Raw genomic sequence first — 21,228 nt, forward strand, 5'->3', positions numbered from 1 at the left:
ATTTTAGAAATAGAATTAAAATGTCTCTCTGTCCTCCTTCTGAGACAGATTACTCTGATCAAATACACTGAGGAGAAAACTGAGGCACTGTGTTGAGAGTTTGCTGCAGTGTCATTTTGAAAGATCTCTGGCACACTGAGGAAGCCTCTGATTCCTTATATAATTTGAGCTATTACCTTATGCTATTCATTCAGCTAGCATGGGATAAATACAGTTCTTCAGGAAGATGCAAGACAATCTCCTAAAATGGATCTAGCAGGCCATGCAGCAATTACCCATTTGCACTAGAAATCAGTTGCCATCATGAAGCATGCAACTTGATTACCTCTGCTGGTTCTGGAGGGTGCATGCAAGAGAAGAGACAGACGCTCATACTCATTTGATTATTATTGTTTTTGAATTTCTGTTCCTGGAAAATTTGGCTTTGGTTTTTATTAATGGTGACTGATGACAAGTGTGCATGTTTAATGTTCTGAACCCACTGTGCCTTGAAGGTTACGTGCAAATGAATGTGGCAAAATTCATTGAGCACTTGAGACTGTTGTAAGACTATAGCTGTTTTTATTTACTTTGATAGCTTTGCAAAAGCATATATTTTATATTAGCACTTTGCAGGTGAGGCTATCTCAAAATAACCAAGGTCTCTAAAAGTAACCAAAATGATACAGTAACTTACTTCTTCCTTTCTAGAAATTCTGCTACTGAAACCCATTCCATGCTTATCAGTAAAAATCTTTCCTTTTACCTGACAACATCTATTCATTAACAAAGAGACCAAATTGTAACAAATGGGTTCATTCTCTGGATGTGCCCCACGCGAGTTTATTCAATGACTTGCTGCCTTCAATCAGCAGCTTTCTCTTGTCCCTTTTCACAGTGGTTGGAAAAAACCTCATAGTCAAGGGTGCCACAGCTTTTACTGATGAGATATCTGGCTGTAGAAGAGGGAAGTTTTTTTGGTATTAAGTATGAACTGAGCTTGTTTAAAATACGCATAAAATCTGCATTCAGAAGGACTGCATTCAAGAGGAAGAAGTACTTAAAGCTGGAAAGCCAATGAGGAAGATGGCAGTGTTTGTGGAAATGATATGGATGTTTGTTATGAGGGTTTCTCTGCTGAGAGACTTATCTTAATACAGTGCATCGGATTCTTAACTGATTTTCCTCTGCTGAAGTAAAGTGAAATGGAGTCTGTGGACGCTTCAGGTTTTGTCTCTTCAGTGAAGATACTGGAGAAACAGTTATAAAACTGCATTTGACTCCTAACAGAACCAAGAATTCTCTTTTACAGTTTACCAAAATAGCAGCTTGAAAATTGCCTCAGTTCACGATAGAAATCTGAGCTATATTCACAGTTGTTTCCTAAGCGTGGGTCTCATTCATACAGTTCTGGAATTCTGAGCTTGTCAAGCCCCTTGGTCATTGACTTCATCTTTCACAGAAGGCTCTCATGGATTTACAGTTGAGACTTGATGTTTTTCTTCATTTAAAAAATGATTTTAAATTGACGCTCCTTGTTTTAAATTCCACACAGTTTCTTCCCTAATGCCCCCACTAAGAGAAGAAAGCAAACAGTGGGATTTTTACAACTGTTCATAACATAATACAGGGAGAACTTCAAAGGACAAAGAAGTGATTATGCTTGGCTTTATTCTTTTTCATTGCAAATTTATTCACATTTGCCAAAAGTTTTCAGTTGTGGTGCTGGAGATTAAATGGCGAATTTCTGGCAAACATCGCTGAGCTGTGTTTTCATAAAGAATCAAATCTAGCTTCTGATTAATAGGAGAACAGTTCTATCAGCACAATCATTTATGCTTACAATTCCTGGAATCGTTGTCATTTGCACCCGGAAGCACAGCATTTGCATGTGCAATTAGTGCATTCGAGTGTATTGTGCTTCCTAAACAATACACAAGGTATAACATCTACAGTGAGCTAAAAAACAGGCACACAAAATAAAACTAGAACTAATAAAAAGCATAGGATAATTATGGCAAAACTCTGATGGAATCAAGAACATTCTTGTAAATATCAGGGGAGTTAGCTGGAACTCCCTATGTGGTCTTCCAGTGAACCCAGTCCATCACTCACACACTTCTGTCTCGAAGATGAAAGAACTGTCACTGAGCTGACAGCCTCACTGTGCATCCAAATGTTTTACAGCAGCCCCGCTGATTGTGTTGATTCAAATAATTGATTGTTTTGCATTTATTGAAATTAAACCAATCATTGCATTAATGAGAACAGGAGAAAGAGGAAAGCAGAGAAGAGTAGGACCTTGGGCATGAGCACTGATGTTAGTTACTCCACTTCATAGGAAGCGTTGCCCCGCGCTCTCTTAAAAGCACAGAGATTGTACGTGGAATGCCTTTTTAAAGGAGGCTTTGTTCTGTTCAGTGAATGAGGCCTCCTTGCTGTGTTTAAGCAGGCAATGAAAACACAGGCAAGAGACAGATGATATTTATGAAATGGTCTCTTAAAGCAGAACAACCAGGGTGCACTACAGTGACTTGGAGATTAAGCTTGCTGCAGAGAGGAGAAAGGAGAGAAGGGAAATTCCTGTAGTTCCTGTAGCAGGCAGTACGAGGCTCAGAGATGGTCTTGGATAAGCTCGTCTGGGGGCAGTTTAACTTGAATTATTCTTCCAGGAACTGATCTACTAAGGATCAAAAGGATAAAACACTAACTGGCCTTTGTTCACGATAAAGTCCTCTTAACAGCTTCTGGATCTATACAGTAAATTCCAGGCGGATTTTGATACAGCTTTAGATAGAGAAAAGCAGCAGCCTAGATAGATCTCTTTCAGTGCTTTGCAGTCCCAAGCAGATTGGAGGAGTCCTCAGACTTCCTCTTCTGTACGTACCCACAAAACATCCAACAGCATGTACCACCCTTAAAATCAACAGGGAAAGAGCAAAACCCACAACTGTGGTGTGCTTCTGGAAGGAGGAGTGGGGATCAAGAGCACTGCCAATGTGAATGAATCTACATGAAAGAGCCTCCGTCACTGCACTGCTTTCATGGATAAAAGGAACAATTGAGCAGAAGAATGAGAAGAGGATGCCAAGAGGAAGGGAAAATATGGAGGAGGGAAGCTGGGTTTCTTTGGTTAAGCCATTCTAGTCACGTTCTTGGCACACAAGCAGAAAAGCACAGCTGCTTTACATCTGCTACACAGCACTGGAACTGAGCAGGCACTAATATAAGTATTCTCAGCCTGTTCAAATGAGTATTTTGTTTGCTCTGGTGTGGGTAGAATACTTTTTGTAATTAGTAGCATGGAAAGCTATTTTCTAATATGACTGCCTGATTTGGCTTATAGATGTTTTTCAAAGGTCAGGGACTTGCAAAGGCTAATTTTGTCACTAGAGTGTCAAACCTGATGCCTGCCCTGGGAGACACAGTAACCACTGAATTGCACAGTTTAACTGCTTTGTGCTTCTATCCATGAAACACTGAAATGTTTCTTTTGGGTAGCATCCTTGTTTTATCTCATGTAACAACCCCCTCACCCCAAGCATTTTAGAGCTTTGTGCCTAAAGTGAGGCCTGCTTTCTTGGTTACAAATGCAGTACAAAGATAATAGTACAAAATTTCCTTCCTGCTCTGTAGTCTTTGATTTATATTTTGAATGTGCCATTGAAGTTTTTTTTTTTCCTAAGACCCTCAGTTTATCGAATGTGAGGAAAGTAGATAAAAATGAAAATGGAAAAACCTTTTATTCTACCTCAGTATCTCTATTTGATCCTATTCAGTGCCCAGAGGTAGAAGTACTAATAAATATATAAATTGATGTTTGGCTTCAAACTAAGCCATGTGCTGTCACTAGTGCTAGGGGAATCGTGTATTTCAAACCTAGCCTCATTCTTTGTAAGTGAAGTTCAGCTAGTATTGATAAGTATTTTGATTATGTGAATTATATGAACCAGAACTTTTACAGATGAGGAAAATACCAAAGCAGAGAGAGACTTTGTATTACAAATTGCAGCCCAGGAGAGACTTGGAGCACAGCAACCAGGAAGGGATTGAATTGGAGATCCTGACTTACTGCTGTCAGCTTTGGGTCTTCTGTCGCCTGCTGCTCCAGTTCTTTAGTAAGAGTTAAGGTTCTTTTAACTTTGTATTACACGATAATACACCTGCGTGGGTGATGACAAGAACTGCAACTGTGATAATTATAGCTGCTGAGAACAGCAGCACATTCTTCAGCTCAGCTCCACACTTGGAATGCGTATTTGTGAGTGTCATGTGGCTGGGTGCATTGCTCAGATACATCACTGGTGGATGCCTGAGTCTTCCAGACAACCATATGAAAAAACTCTGACATTTCCCAATGGTTTTATGAATATTTAAAGGAGGAAGGCCATTTTGTTAGTATCTTGTATTTAGTTTTAAGATTTGGATCACGTTTTGGAGGTTTTTTGTGTGTGTGTTTGCACGTTCTGTGTGCAGGTATAACTGTAAACCAGGGAGTGCTGATCTATGGAGCAACGTTCTGTGTGTGCTGGAGTTTTAACCACATCTAAGCCTTGTGCAGCATGTTGAACAAACACCTTTTTTTATAATTCTTACATCTTGGGAAAAACTGACAGGGCTGTGGTGCATTGCTTGTTCAATGAAATGTTGGTGAAGAGGCTGCTGTGGATCAGGCTTGTGGAAAAGATTCAATACTGCTGTCTAGGCAGAGGCAAGAAACAAGGGCTTCCTTTTCTTCTCATCCCTTTGGAGCCCTATGACAAAGCTGTGTAAGCCTGCTAATTAAACTGGAGTTTTGCACTTTGTCTGTGGGAGTTTCTTAGGAAATATAGGTCGTTTTATTGACATGTATTTTTCAGCATCCTAATCTCCAGTGGGAGAGTTATGAAAAACATGCTGTTCTACATGCAGACAAAACTGAGCGCTAAAAAGAAACTAAATGGTTTGTTATATAAAGGCTTTAGTAAGCTATTAGCCACCAACCCCACAATAGGAGAAACAGGAACTAAGAGGAAAAAGAAAGCACAGTTCTGCAGTCATTGACACACATCTCTGTTATTTGCTGGGTAACTTCCTCTCGATGTGATGGAACATTGGGTTGCAAACAGTGGGTGCTGCAACCAAACACATGTTGTTCACCTACCTGTGCAGTCCAGAAGATCCTGGCCTGAATAGTATGTCAGCAGCACTAGATCTTCCTTTTACATTTGGAAGCAGTGTTCCAGTGAGCAGAGTAATCAGGTCTATTACAGTATTGGCTGCCCAGTGGCCGACATGTTCAGAAATTACCATTGTTTTGATATGCTTCCATTTGTGTGTGCTCATTTTGCCACACTTTCTCTAGGCATGATTTTCAGAAAACAAAAGTTGGGCATTTTGTGAAAAGGAGGCACTCTCAAGTCACCCCGAATTGCACACTCAGAGATAAACTGTGACTCACTTAAAAATTTAATACAGTATTTTTACAGGAAATTTTTTAAAAAATCTAACAATATTTATATTATTTAATTTATACCAAATGTGTATTTGGACGTATTTCTCACTAAGTGGTACAGAGACATCTTGGGTGTCACTTAGTAAATTAATGACCGTCTGTTTTACATTGTCGTGAGATGGCTGTGAGAAAGCACACCAGTGAAACTGCTCACCATTAAGAATTAAACATCTGTGGTGAGGTGTAACATGGGGCACTGAGGATGTTGAGTCACTCGGATTCTGAGCACTAGAAGTTAAATATCTCACAGCTCTTCTCCTTCTTTTGATACCAAAACACAGAACTACTCACCAGGTTGATTTTGTTTTAGAAGTGTATTTCTAAGGTTTGTTTCTAAGTTTGTATCTTAAGGTCCTACAATACCTTGAGGTCTATTTGGGGCTACTGTTAAAACTACTATGTAAAGCTGAAAGAAAGAAAGCAAGATAGTGAGGGAAACCTTTCTTCTGCATGTAGTGCTGCTGCTTCACCTTTGCTTGGGGCATCTTGTCTGCTTCTGAATACATATAGTGTTTACTATATACCAATATGAGGAAGAGATGTACATTTATGTGCATTTCCCAATGAGTTAAATGTCTTTTTAGAACATGTAAATCATGGCTTTCAATCTTTACTAAAGGAGGGTTTAAAAACAAATGTAACCTGGTCCTAAACAAACCCTAAGGCCTGAGTGTTCTCATAAGAACAGTTTCTCTGCAACCTTCCTTCATTTTGCTATTATTTCTGGGTACTTTCCTACCGTTATGTAGACTCTTCTAATACTTCTGCGCTCTACAGCAGTAATGCTCCCATTGAAGGTTTAATCAAATAATGTTTTGAAAAGTGCTTGAGATCCTCAAAGAAAGGAGATGAAACCTAGTGACACAACTCCGAAACTAAAAAAAAAATAGAAATGAAAAAAGACATATCTAGAAATAGAGTCCAAAATTCCTCCTAATTCCCAAGCCATGTAAGGATCCACACGTAGCTATGTAAGGCAGAATCAGCAAAAAAAGATGAAGTTTTGGTGGATTTAACTTGGGAATCATTGTGTTCATCTGTTTTCTTTGCAGAGCTAAATCTTCTAAAGCTGTCAGTAGGCCTCTCTTTAAATTAGAAAGCAATTCATTACTGTAATGCCCAAGAACAGCTAAAAATGTCCACAAAAGCACTTGCTTGGCTATATCCATTGCACTTTCCCATATCACTTCTGAGAGGAAAAGAAGTGACAGAGTTTCACAGTCAAGCAAAAGTTGTCCAGCACATGCAATTGGAGGACTAATCCTTCTCATCTGGTACCTTCAGACCTAGCACCAGACTCTGGTCTTTGATGAAAATTTCCAGTGACATCACTGGCATCTCCAGACATGAATGACATGCAGGAAAAATGCACCACTCTTCTGCAGAAATCTTCTTGCTAATAAACTTCTCAACTAGACCTCACCTACGTATAAACACACACACACATATAGGCCATTCCACAATCTAATATTAGTCGTTATGGAAAATGCAATATGCAGTAACTTGATATTCTCAGTGCCTTTCTGGTAGCGCATTCCTAAAGAAATACCTGTGTGATATTTTGATTTTCAGTTGACAGAGTTGTGAGTGATCTTGGCCTGGCAAATCTTGCAGAACTGTGAGGTAGCAAGCCTTGCTAATGTGAACTGGGATGTTCCCATTGCGGGATTCTCTAGAGTGTCTTTGGAAGCGTCAAATAGAAAAGGTGCTCAAGTAGAAAAAGTGCCCCCAAAATGCTGAGGAAGATGGGAATGTCAAGTGAAATATAAGCTCCTCTTATTTCTGTTGGCAAAGAAATAGTGTAGAAATTGATTCAAGAAACCCTCATGAACTTGCAGGTTTTGTTTATCCGTTTTGTGCCTGATTTGTATTTAGACTCCAGTCTGAACCACAGTCACATAACCTTTTTTTTTTTTTTTTTTGCAATTTGTTCTCAAATGCAAATTAAATAAACAAACAAACAAAGAAGACCCCCAGCAAAGCCCAACTCTATTTCTAGCTTATGTATTTGATCTTCTCCTTTATTGTTTCTTTGTATATTTTGAATAAATTAGTAATAGAACTAGTACAGAGTAGTCTGCTGGGTTCCATATGTTTTCATGCATTCTCACATTTCCTGTCCGTCTTTTGTGCCATCTCTTCTTTGCTGCTTTAGATTAAGCCACAATGCACAGCCATTTATGGCTGTCATATGTTGTCTATCAGGCTTAATTGTTCATCCTGCCTTTCATCATCTCATCATATTTCACAGACCATGATTAATTGTGATTCTTTTGAAGCACTCAGCTTGCCTTACCTTGCTACTCAGCCTTACACATCCATATGGTTCAGCTTGGTTTTCAAAGATCTCTGGCATTTACTACTCAGCTTTACGCAACAAACCAATAACTGTTTTGGCTGATTTCTTTGCTATGGCATATATACTTACCTGTATAGTAGAATATAATATCAAAGTCTAAAATGCAGCTGGTAGGTCTAGAGCTGTGTGAAGGGCATGCTGCAAAAGAGCAGTCTGCAAACTTTGTGTACTACTGGCATAATTTCTCTTTATGTCCTTTTTCTTGTCTGTGCAGCCATCCCTTGGGGAACTCCACTGCTCTCTCTCTTTTCTATTAAGAGTGTTCTCCTAATTTAGCACCTTAAATTTAAATTGTTATGTTTTGTGCTGTGTACTGTGTTCTGAGGTTGAGAATGATTCCCAAAGCTTGTATAGCAGATTTTGCATCTCCATTAAAATCAGTGTGAACACATTAGAGAGACTGAAGATAGAATTCCTTTAATAGGAATTTTTTTCTGAGACATTTTTAGAATACAATGATATCTCTCTCTCTCTCTCTTAACTTCTCTAGACTGCACGTATCTTCTGCACGTCTTTAGTCCTTTAGTCTGTCCAGAATTTTATTATCCTCTTTTTTTCTCTGGCTCTCTGAAAAATTCAAGAACTAACAGTGCATATAGTTGTCCTCATATTTGGCTGAGTCACAAACTGGACCTAGATGTGAAGCAACCATTGTAGGCTTAAACTAGAGCTGTCTTTTCACACAGTCTTTAGATCAAGAACAGCTGTTAGATCTGTTTAGTTGACTCTGGGTGGACAAACAACTGAGGAGCACTTTCAGAAAACACACTGAGGAGTGGTTAAGGATCGTGGCTGATCCAAAGTGGATCTGGATGCCAGTGGAATCTGAGCCCTGCATTTTCCCGTGTGCCCAGCTGAAAATACAGAATGAGGAGAGGAATGTTAAAATAAACTTGTTCAGCTAAACTGGCACTTCGGACTTCTGCCTGCAGCCTCTAAACTTCTCTTGCATTGTAATCTCAATTCTCTATATAAGGGAAGGCTTTAAATTAAAGAAGGGAAGTAGTTACATTTTCCAAGGCAATCTTGTTTGTCTCTCCATTGAGGATGCCAAACAGATGACAAGCATGGTATTATTTGTCTATGTATGTTTATTTATAAAGTTGACTTAATTAATGAAACCCATGGAGTCTTATCCGTAATCTTGTTTAAAATGTCAGATGCATAGAAAGAAGAGCCTGATTTACATTCAAAGGACATTGAAATGAGGGGACTGCTCTCAAATTTATTTTTAAGTTGGTAGAATTTTTGTGTGCCTATAACGTCCATTTAATTTGGAATTTGTGTGCAGAAGAAATGCTAGGATGGAATGAAAAGCAAATACAGGACAGCATGTTTTATGTTTCCATCTGGTAGGTGTTTTTGCCTCCTCTGATGCTCCTGGGGCTGTCCCTGAGTCAGCTCAGGATGCTTCACCTTCTTTAATAGTGCTTTTATATTTAGAGGACCTGGTTTTCCCAAACTGCTGGGAAACATGACCTTTGTGAAATATTTGTCTTTTTTTCAATATGATATAACCAAGGGATGAAAATACCCAGTGATAAAGAGAAAAGGAGAATATATGGTTTTAAATATTTCACTAGTTTGTCATGGAAGTCTGGACAACATCTGCATCCACTGTTTGTTCTTCTGTTCCTTTGCTCTTAATTATCCCCACCTCTTTTTAATGAAACATAAACTACGATTTCACAACATTTTATGATAAACCAATGCATACACAACTGCCATGACATTTGCAGAACTGTGTTCTTGGCCTTCTCTTTCTTCCAGATGTCTTCTGTGCAAACATCTCAAAACTAAATATTGATTAAAAACAGTTTAAAGAATAATGCAAACAATCTCTGTGAACAGGCACATTAATGCAATTATAGAGGTCAATGCAAGATTTGTTTGATTTACATTTTCTTCTTTCTGATTCAGGGAAGGCAATGGAATCAAGTTCCATATGGAGTCCTATAGTCATGTCCACTGCCCTGGTGTGCGTAACAGTGAATATGTGGTCTCTGCTGGCTGTGCTTTCATAGGCAGGCAGCAAGTGGCACCTGGCAGTATTCTCACTTCCCAAATGCAGCAAGACTATGAGAAAACAAATTGGAAGGCAAAGTGTATATCTGCATGATGGGAAGCTGTTGATCTGTAGCACTCCTGAGTGGCACTGCAGAAATATTTCAGCCAGAGATCTCAGCATTTTGGAAGATTCTGTGTCAGGTTACTGGAAGAATGAGTTACAGAAGAGACATGTAAACATCTGTAACAAGGGACATCTCAGGGCTAGGAATAACTCTGCAAATTGTTTGCAGAACATAGCCAAGAGTGATCTATGCTCTGTCTTGCTAATAGGAAGGAATTTATTCAACAGTTCCTTCCATGGTATCTTTGTGCATAAGTAACTTCCTTCAGTTCTTTGCAAAGACCAGAATTTGTCTAATTGGAGAAGTTGGCAAGATATTTTTTCTAGTCTCTGCACACTTGCATCATTGCATATGTAGGAAAGAATAAAACCTGGTTTCTGAAGATAATGCAAAAAGATCTTGGGTTATCAGTGACGCTTATTCAACAAAAAGATGAACACAGCTGCCTGTTAACACTGGCAAGCATAGCAGTAGAAATGTCTGAAGGCCAACATTTGCTGCAGTACAAGATGAGAAGCATAGCTGAGGTGGTGTTGACTCCTCTAAAAGGTGTATTTCAAATAATAAAGATGAAGCCCTTTCTTCTTCTACCCTTGACAGAAATCACTTTCAGCAGAGACCACGTGGGTATAGCAACAAAGCATTCAGCAAAATAAAACTCACCACACTCTTAGTTTCTCCACTCTTAAGCTAAATGCTCTCCTGCTGTCTTTACTGTAGCTTTTCTTCTGTTCTTATGATGCTATAAATCTAGTATTCTGATTTTGCATTTGAATCTTGCCAACTCATTACTTAGTATGATTCTGACTGTTACTATGATAAACAAGAAATGAAAATATGACAAGCAAGAAACCTGCTGTGAAATTTTCAAACAAAGTGAATAATCGTATGGAACAATAAGGAGTGGTTCAATCATGGCATGTGTCAGCTCACTATTTGAGCACGGCGTATGTCAAAGCCTCTCCTCCCCAGAAAAAATGTAAGTGGAGAAGGAAGATGCTGGGAGCAGCAGAGGAGTCATTCCTTTGTATAAATAGCTCTTTCCAGAGTCTGACTCCTGTGAATCTCTATTATAAATATTTTTTCACTAAATAAATATGAGGAAATGTTACCAAGTGCATGTTGAACGGAGACTGAAATGACAGGTTGGGAGGGGATACATGCTTTAGAAGTGGCCAATGTTTCCAAAGCTTTCAGTGTATAAACATTTGTGCATGCTTGATTTTGGTGTTGAAATAACCAAGTCAAAAAGAAGGGCTATGTGTCAGTTTGTGTCTCGTAGTTCCGGCAGAAGGCAAACCACAGCAGGATACGAGTAACTTAAAAAATAACTGAGCGCCGTGTGGCACTCCTAGAACTAGGAAAATGGCTTTACTTTCTGCTTTTGGTCGTTTTTTTGTTTGTTTGTTTTTGTTTTTTGCCAAATTAATCAAAGGACAAGGCAGAATGGGCCTTCAGGAAACTGTTGCCTGATTCCTGATTTCTTGGGGACTAAGCTGTTTATTTGTCTTCTAAATAATACCTAGAACATGCATGCCCAGAATAAAAATGTGCTTTCAGTGTAAGTGGCTCTGCTATGAACACTTTCCTTATGGAGAGAAATACATTCACGTGTGAGGTTCTGGAGCTGGGCTCTGAATTCTGGATTAAGACAGCTCTGGGTCACTCTCATTGCCCGGGAACATTCTGCATGTGCAGAGTTAAAATTGTTTCAATCTGGCTCACTCCTACAATGCAAATATCCACCTGTGCATTGCTGTGAAGAACTTTCTCTGAATCATCTCTTTCAATGTGCCTAATATTGATTTAATTGCGGGTTTTGGCATTACTTGAAAGCCTGAAGTGTTTTTAATAGATAAAATATGTTGTGTCCATTATTTGTGTCAGCGCTCCCTGGGGAATGTCACTGTTGGGAATGTTTTCTGAGAGGCACACACATACACAAACCCCTGCAGACGTCAGTTCAAGCTCTGTGCCCAGGGAATAATGACTAACAGGCTTCAGACAATGAAGAATCCAATTTAAAATCCCAAACTGAATTATATATATAAAAAAAACACCCTTGTTATTCTTCATGGATTTCTGTAACAAACAAACTCTCTTTGCTGTTTTCAAATATCTAATTATATCCATATTTATATGAATTACACCCCAAGACCACCAGCAGGGCAGATTGGAAAGGAGGATGCAGAGCTTACACCTCCAGCTCTCATCTGAATTTCTGAATACTGATGATTGCATAGCATGACGACAGAAACTTTTATAAATGATATCTTAGCTAATTTGAGTAACTTGAAAACATACTTCAAGTCACCAGAGATGTGCTGCTTTTAGGCTAACAACTCTGTGCTGGAGTGCATTAAAGAATTATTTCAGAGCATGATTCAGACCATTGATTCATGTTAAACTATGATTATTTTTAATTTACTCAGTGAAACTTTGTAAGAAAGGAAAAGTGTTGTGCATGTCTGTTGTTCCTGTCCTTGATCATTCCCTGTCCCTTTGAGTCCACTTCTCAACCAAATGCAACACGTAATAATTACTGGACTTTTAGCTTTAATATCATGTTTTTTCCTTCTATAATGTACCACCCTACCATGTATCAGTTATGGACAATGTCCAGCATCAGTCACTCATTGTCTCTGTTTGATGATAGATGTTTCTACCTAAGCAGCACAGAGGTGGTGCTCCTGTGCCCTGCCTTTAGCAGCAGGAGTAGGGCATCTTTGGAAGACAGACAGCTTCATTTCTGCAGGAGCTTCACTGAAGTTGTCTAACCAAACTCCACAGGTGCTCCAACTCAGGCAATTCCACATAGAATGGTTAATCACATTCATAGAGGACCATAATCACTCTTTTCTCACACAATGAAATGCTTCATTCCCGCAGCTCAGCCTCTTGATGTGAGCTTGTTAGATCAGGGCTTCCAGCAAGTGGGCCTTTATTGACACAGAACAGGTGCCTGCATAGAAAGGCAGCAGTAAGCACCTGCAATGCACTGAAGGGCCTCCTGGCTGAAACGGTGTGGGGAAGGAACCCTGATTACGTGCAATTACTCTTAACTTCTCAACCTCTCTCCAGCACTGCTACATCTCCACTCCCCTCTACTTTTACAGGGGAAGAGCCTGACATTCCTGTTCTGCTTCTGTAATGTTAGTTTTCCTTTCTCCTCAGTACAAGGTTCGCTTTTCTCCCTACTGATTCTGAATCCTTTTTCACATACTGTTTATTTTCAGTTGATTCAAATGTAGTTAAAGAGATTTTGGAGGGATGCGAGAATGACCAGGGCTTCTGAAACAATCATGGCTGACTCAGATGGCTGAAAACAGTTAAAGAAAAATAACAGAGATTGTTCCAGCAAAGAATTCTAATCCTCCAAAACAGGAGCGTGAGTGAAAAGGCTAATGGCCCTGGATGAAGGGTCTTTTTTGTCTGCTTGAGCCGTCGGAGTTGCTGAAGTTGAATCTGTTCTTTGGGACGATCTCAGTAATTCCATGTCTGGGATGCAGACGTGTTGCACATTCATCCTTATCTCTGTCTCTGTGCCACGTGGAGAGAAATCCCTGCCTTTCCTCATGTGTCAACTTTCGGTTTCTTCATGGTATGTTGCATTTTGGCCTTTTGATACTTTAAACAAATATATTTTAATTTTATGGAATCATTCTTTATTTATACTCTTTTATTTTTCCTTCAAAGGTTTTATTGTTTTGTAGTCTGCAAATAAAGTTGGAAACCAAAAAAAAAAAAAAAAAAAAACCACCAGGAAGTAACAGTTTTGCAATATTACCCCAGCTGAACTATAGTTTTATATTAAAAGTATAGAAATTATTCAGATGTTAACGTTAAACTAAACCTCAGCACGATTGCCACCATGGCCATATAACTGCTGTGGCCTAACAGGTTTAGCTTATTAAACTCTTGCTTTATGCTAATAATCTGGGACCTGCAGAATCTTTTTCTCTCCCCTTGTTTCTGCCTACTGCTTATGTATGGCTTTCTAGAGCGTGAGATGCCTTGCTCCAATCTCAGTGCCTCCTTACCTCATTATACACTCATCATCTGCCCTGGTTGCGGTGTGTCATAAATTAAAGAAAGTAATCTTGTACAGACATACAAAAGTTTTCAGGTCTGGTCTGGTAGCATGCTGTTAAACGGAGATCTGAGAAGTTCACATGCAGTTCTGACTGTTTAACTCTGCTGGAGCAGGATCACTGCAGTGTGTGAGCTGACCCTATCACTTCCCACCTCCTGCAGCAGAAAAAAACATCTGAGGGGTTTATTTACTGCAGCTACCCATGAGAGCTGGTTTAAAATCAACATTCGGAGAACAAGCCCGTGGGGTTCCAATGCAGTGCAGAATTTACCAGAGAGGAGAATATTGCTCTTGGACGAGGAAAACAGCCCTTCCATTTTGCAAAAGATTTTGAGGTTTTGAAGCATATTTATTTTCCAATAGGAAATGACAGCAAGAACTTTCTCACAGGCAGAGACAGACAGACACACGGCCCGGAGCAGACAGCAGACTGCATGTTTTATCGAGGATGGGATGGTGTGAGGCTCAGCCACCGCGTCCCATTATTTTTGTTTTTTAATTGCAGTTTCTTCAGCCATCTCCGTGTCACATGAAGAAACGTTTTTGTTCAAACTGATGTATTTCTTCAAACACTTCCAGTTTTTGTAAAAGGTTTCACGGGGAAGTAACTCTTCCTGATATTCAGCAAGCCAGAGAAGCTGCCGTATATACACACCTTGTCAAATAAATTTGGCAATGCAGATGGTTTTGGACATTTAGAGGACCAAAATAAATGGTGAGAAACAGAAATCACCCAGTGCTGAATCAAGGATTTGTGAAAACTCTAACACTATTCTGCTCTTTGGAATGTTTTTCCACTTCTCTTCCAAGGGAACCTTGGACCTCTGAGCGAATTTCTGGCCGTATCTGCTTTAGCAGTATTATTTCTGTACCGTTATTTTTTCCTCTGTAAGAGACATGTTCCTGTTTTTGCTGCAATTGAGTTTTCTGTAAGAATTTTCTTGCTTTAACCATCTCACCCTACATTCATGTTTATTTCTTTGTTGCTATTTTTGTAATAGATTCCTCCTGTCCTTTTTAATTTATCTGCTTCATTTATAACACATCCTGCCTCTTTTTCCAGCTGCTTGTTTTTAATATGAGTTATCTGATTTTTACTGTCTACTCTTTTGGGGATGCATACAGAACTCTTCCTTTATTTGCTTTTCTCCCTCCCTTCTACAGCACCAAACGATGCTTCTGTTTGCCAGTGGAACCCAAGAACAGGAAATAAAAAACAGCAAATCTGCAAGCCCACAGAAGTTCACAGAATCATAGTTTGGCATGTGTCAGAAGTGGGCACAGCTGATTTGGATAAAGTCCGTGCTAAGTACTTCCTTTTGAGCTGCTTTATTTTTGCCATATCTCTGATCCTGCCCCTTTGGGGTTGCATTTGGTAACAGACTGTTCACTAAGTTAAACCATGCTCCAAGAGCTCTTCTGCTTGCACCTGAAAGTTTGTGTTGATTTTTCCTCAACTGTGACAGTGATTGCTGTTAAATAAAATCAGTCATTCACCTGCAGTGGAAGCAAGCTGTTGGTTTTTGGGTAGCCTCTAGAAAAGATCAGGCAGGGTGGTTGTAAACGCTTGGCTATGCTGTGCAACCCCAGGAGGAAGGCATTGAAATAGGAGTGCAGTTGGCCTTTGGACTCTCGGTCATCTAATCTTGAGTTTAATACAGTATGTGTTCCTAAAAGAGATAGATTCAAACTGCAGTTAATTCAGGGACCCCTGTAGTGTGAGTAGGTCTGGATGGCCAGTTCTGGCCTGGTTGCTCACTGCGGTTGCTACCAAAACCAGATAACTATTTGTTAAAGAAGTTCAGCACATATTTGCCACTGATGATGTAGACGGCATTTCTTGCCTTGGGATAAACAGATGGATGGGTTTAATTTTGAATTCTCTTTTAGTCCTCTTTCTCTGCTGCGTCACTATGAATATATGGCAAATTTTGGCCTAGAGCTCAACTGAGCAGATGAGAGTCTGAGCAGCTGAAAATGGAAGACTGTAATGTAAGATTGTAGTGAATAGGGAGGAAATCCTACACTGGAATATCTGGTCAATGTTTCATGTAGGGTATCTCAAAAACATAGCTAAGGGAAGAGATAATCGATGCTAAGGATGAGCTGGTGACTAGACATATCAAAAATAAATTTCAGTGCAAGAAATCTTGCTGTGAGCTGCTTTCCCATATTGAAAAGATGGAGATTTGTCAGCAGAATGTTTTAAGATACTTGGCAGGATTAATATTCTATGCTGAATGGATGAAGGTGCTTGACAAAATATAGTTTGTCCTAAGCATTTTTTGACAGAATATATCTTATCCATATAAGGGCTTTAGCAGAAATGTCAGTGATGTCAAATAATAGATGGCAACATGAAGAGTTGTAAGAGCCAGCCTATTAAAAAAAGACTAGACGACTTAGTGCTATGGCAGCCTATTTGACTCTGAGTGGGTGGCTGGAAAGGGCTGAGGGAAGACTGATCTTCTAATAGGAATTTAATCATATACCTTATAGAAATAATGGGAATCCAGAAATGATGAAGGAAGAGATGAGGAAGAGAAAGCATTCTGGAGAAATTTCCTCACAGAGAGGATGATTCATTTTGGACTGTGCTGTCAAAAGGCAGCTATGGAAACTGCAGCTGTGGACGTATTAAATAGGCGTCAGGCAGGTGCTTGCTGGAAAAAATGTTATGGATGGAAACAAGCACCAGGAGGAGTGGGAGGAATCTGCAGCGCCAGCTTCCGGTCTTCAGTTACACCAGAATAATGTGTTATTCTGCATTTGCATTGCAGATGCACAACAGTTTTCAGTCTGAGCAGATGCTTGGCTGCCGTGGACTTTCATGAACACGTGTCCGAGGGGCCATTTTCACCCTCCTTTTTGACATTTTTTAAAAGGAAGAGGCCTATTAAAATCCTGAGATGAAGGGAACAGTTTCAGGTTGGAAAAAATTAAGCAATGGTGGTGTAACAGAAAGCAAAGTTTGGCCCACATTATTTTCCTCCATCAGGACTGTTTTTCCCATTAGTACAGCTAGAACTAAAGAGCATCTCTGATGTATGGCAATAAATCAAAAGTTAAGCCCTATGGAGGAAGACATAAAGCGAAGGAGAGATATTCTATATTTTGGGGAAGGAAATAACGAAGAGAATGGCTTTGAGTATTTTTAGGAAGAGGAGCTGAGAGGGATCAGAAAGTTGCAGCCTCTTATATTGGTGCCATCATCCAGAACAGTTTGAACTGGCTGATATTCTGCACTGCGTGGCATGTGCATATGTGAGTCCAGCAGAGAAACGGAGGGAGAAGCTGCAAATGTGCAACTTCCCCAAACCTGGGTGTTTCCCTCGGTTCTCACAGTTTCTTTCAGTTCTCTCTGTCCCAGCCCATTGAATTCGGGCATCATGTGGTAGCAGATGTTGCCACTGATTTCTGCTCTTGCCAGAATGAAGTCAGACCTGAAAATCTGCAGAGAAGTTTCTGACTCTAAGGAGACACAGCTTATAAGTAACCTTTGGAGATACTGAGGATTCACTGAATCTGTTACTGCTTTCTTTCCTGCATCTCAAATGTGTTTCCACTGACTCAGGGATCAGCGTCATAATCTGAGAGCAGTTTCCAGTGCAGTTTTTTTTCTCAGCAGCTCCTTTATGACCAGAATTCTCTGCGCTGTCCTGCTGCCCTGCCTGACCAATGCAAAGATAGCTACAAAACACAGCCATAACAGCAAACTCAAGGTTCTTCCACGAGCCAGACCCTCAGCAGTTCAAATCAGAGATCATTTCACTACATTGGAGAAACCCCAGTTTTGCAATAGCTGAAGATCTGTCCCTGAAGTTTCTTTTTAAAAATGGCACAGGGAGAAGGTTGCTGGAGAGAGCTGAGAAAAACATCCTGTTTTCTTACTGGAGACTCAAATGTCAACCATCAATATTTTATCTCCTGAATCCTGGGGATACAATTTGGTAGATAAAAAATGCATCTGTTCTTCAGTTCAGTTGCACCTCTTTGAAAGCATGTCCAAGTTACCAACTCAGATGCTTCCATAAAATTAGGTTTCAGTTCCATATGTTTCATTGTGTATTGCTTGTTTCCATGGCACAGAGTTGCCACATAAAGCAGTCTGCAAACCTTTTGGTTTATACTAAAGCCTTTAAAATCTGTCTCCTCTGAGCTTGAAATTCTCTCATTCAGGCATCCAGTGCTGTTGAAATCCATATGCCAATAATTCCTAATGATGTGTGCGTCTAGCCAGAGTAATTCTCCTCATTTAATTTGCAATTTTCCAAGTAAATCCTTTCAGCATTTTGACTATAGCAGTTTATTTTGCATTCTGAGACATGTGGCTCTCTCAAAATCATCCTGAATTTACAGGCAAAGTGATGTCTTATAATGAAGGACAGCCAAACTTAAAGTTTGCTTTTGAAACCAGGGATAGTATTATCTTTGCTTGCTTGCTCTCCTGGGCTTGAAGCTAACACACATGAATGCAAAGTCTTCCCTTATTGTTTGACACAAAGGACAAAAGCTGAGCCATTTCTGATTTGGCAGCATATTCTGTTTCCTTTTGTTGAAAGAGCATATTGGACTCAGGTTTATATCTTATGCTGTTTCCCATGCTCGAAAGCTAGTATCTGCAGTAACCAGCAGCAACTCTGCTGTTAAAGCTGGACTCTTGCTTTATAGAGGCAGTGTGCTCAGGGCACGCTGAGGGAAAGAAAGAGGGCCTTTCTATTCCTTACAGGCCAACTTCAGCCATCTATTGAGATCACAGTGTTGGGCTCAGGAAGGGAATTCTGCAACTGGTACAAAGAGGATTGCAACTTGGGTCTTTGGAAGAAGTTGAGGTGAAGATAACTTGGTGAGAAATGGGAGTGCTTATCAGAAAAATGCAGAGAGGGAGCACACAGGTTTTACCTTTTAAAAACATTGTGACTTACATGCTCATTTTGCCCTGAAAACAAGAATGTTTTGATCCCTGCGTAACAAAGGTCTATGTGAACTCCAGAAGATTTACTTTGGTCACTGTGAAAAAAGAATTTATAAACCTCTCTCATTTCATTCATTTATTTTTTATCTGTTCTTCAATACCCACTGAAGAAACAGCTACATTTAAGGATGTTTATTTTAAGTTGGTACTCTGGATTGAAAAGCTTTTCCATCTGTTTCTGCCCTGCATTGGATATAACATATTGCAGATGGCAGCATTTATCAGAATCCCACTGCAGACTATTTACTGGCTTTATGCCTTCAGAAATGGGCCACATTCACCGCTGCTCTAACTTCAATGGAACTGATGGAATGGCACCACTGGTAACTCTGACCCATCATCACAATTAAAGGAAACTTGTTAACTGCTTTCTGAAGTATAATCATGCATTTTGGGCACAATGGATGTGTCTCGGTTTACTTCTTTAATGTAAGCATATTGAATTATATTTAGTTTTCATTGTTACTGAAGATTATTGGTTTGCGTTAAAAACCTCTTTGTTCTGATTTTTCCAGTCCATGAGCGATTCAGTGAACAGCTTTCTGACATACCATGTCAGAGTGCAGCCACAGGCTTGGGTGTACAAGCTTTTTCAACAGGCAGCAATTGGAAAGAGCCTCTGTTTTGACTGACAGTGCAAGAGCAGTGACCATTGGCCAGATTAAGGTGCTCTTCTTTCCTGTAGGCATTCTACAAAACGTAACACCTCAACATATTCCTGCTCCACACTCTCCCATTCCTGATATTCATTCTTCCAAGCTATGTGTTGAATACATCTGTGTAATCAATGAATACTAAGATGTTATAATTATAAGATAAACAAGTAAGTTAGACAAAGCAGATTATGATAACAAAAGGAGAATAAATAGAAGGCTTACCCCTATCCTAGGCTACAAAGTCCCTCAGGATGCTAAGTTCTGTCTCCATTTACGAAGCACTTTGCCTCACTGGGTGTTGTCAGTGATTTCCTTGGCGCTGCTCATGGAGCACAATATTGACAAGAGCTACCAGGATCTGGTCTTTTTTCCCTAGGCCTATGAATCACAAATTCATTTCCAGTTTTTAGCATCAGATCCATCTGGAAAGCCTGTTTGTTGTTTCACTCTCAGGTTATTTTTTTCTGCAGTATTTCATTCACAGATCATGGGACCAAATCTTGGGTTCAGGTAGGGAAGGAACTTCTCATGCTTTTTGACTTTCCAGAAATTGCACAGGGACAAATGTTTTCACGGTTACCTTCAGAAAAAACATTACTTGCTTTGGAAAGTTTGAAGAAAATTGGTGAAGAACTTGCATGAGTTAAGCAAGGCAGGAAGCAAAAGGAAATTTGACCTTTTGAACACATTTTATACCTTGCCCTATTTTATGGAAGGAATTCCACGTTAAAAATGTTAATCATAGCAAACATACAGTACAGTTTATTCGGTGCTGCTGTAGAAAGCCCAGTTCCAGTCCTGATGAAGATTTAAGTGAAATGACAAAGATTTAACTCTCACTTTTCCGTATTCTTGTTTTTTCTCTTACTTCCTGCATTTTTCTTTGAAAGATATTTGTGAAAGGGTTTGTTTCTTAAAATGCCATTTGATATGAAGACCCTAGATGCCTAGCTGGACTTCCTCTGTGCTATTTCAATGAATGCTATTAATAATTTGGCAGGCTGGCAGACCCTGGATGCTGCTTTGTATAAGTTTTGACCACGGACAGCTTCTGTGATTCCGGCTGTGAACCACTGCAGTGGAAAAGACAGTTTATTCTAAATAATGACTATCCAGGAATTAGCAGCACAGAGAGTATGCTGTTCTCAAACAGAACTGTGGGCTATAGGAGGCAGGAGCTTAAGTGATGGCAGTATCACAACAGTGCCTGAGAGCCTTCTTGGTGCTTAAGCATAGCTGAGGCATCAAGATGGAAAAATACTTCAGAGATTTTGTAAGCTGTAGGAAAACTTCCAACTATTTAGCAAAGTTAATGCTGAGCTTTTCTGACTCATAGCCGTGCTCCAGTCTCACTGCTGAATCAATTAGCTCAGTGAGCACCCTTCCCATCAAAGTAACACCTTCCTTTCTTGCTCAGTTTTAAGACTTAATTCAATAACTTCAATAACAGAATTATATAAAGCTGTATTCTCTCTGTACTCCTGCCAAAGATTGCTTGCATGCTTTGCATCTCCCTGCTTGCACACTCGTATATTTAAAC

This window comes from Lagopus leucura, unplaced genomic scaffold (assembly GCF_019238085.1).
Source record: "Lagopus leucura isolate 7727_CA_CO unplaced genomic scaffold, USGS_WTPT01 Super-Scaffold_100047, whole genome shotgun sequence".
NCBI classification, from domain to species: domain Eukaryota; kingdom Metazoa; phylum Chordata; class Aves; order Galliformes; family Phasianidae; genus Lagopus; species Lagopus leucura.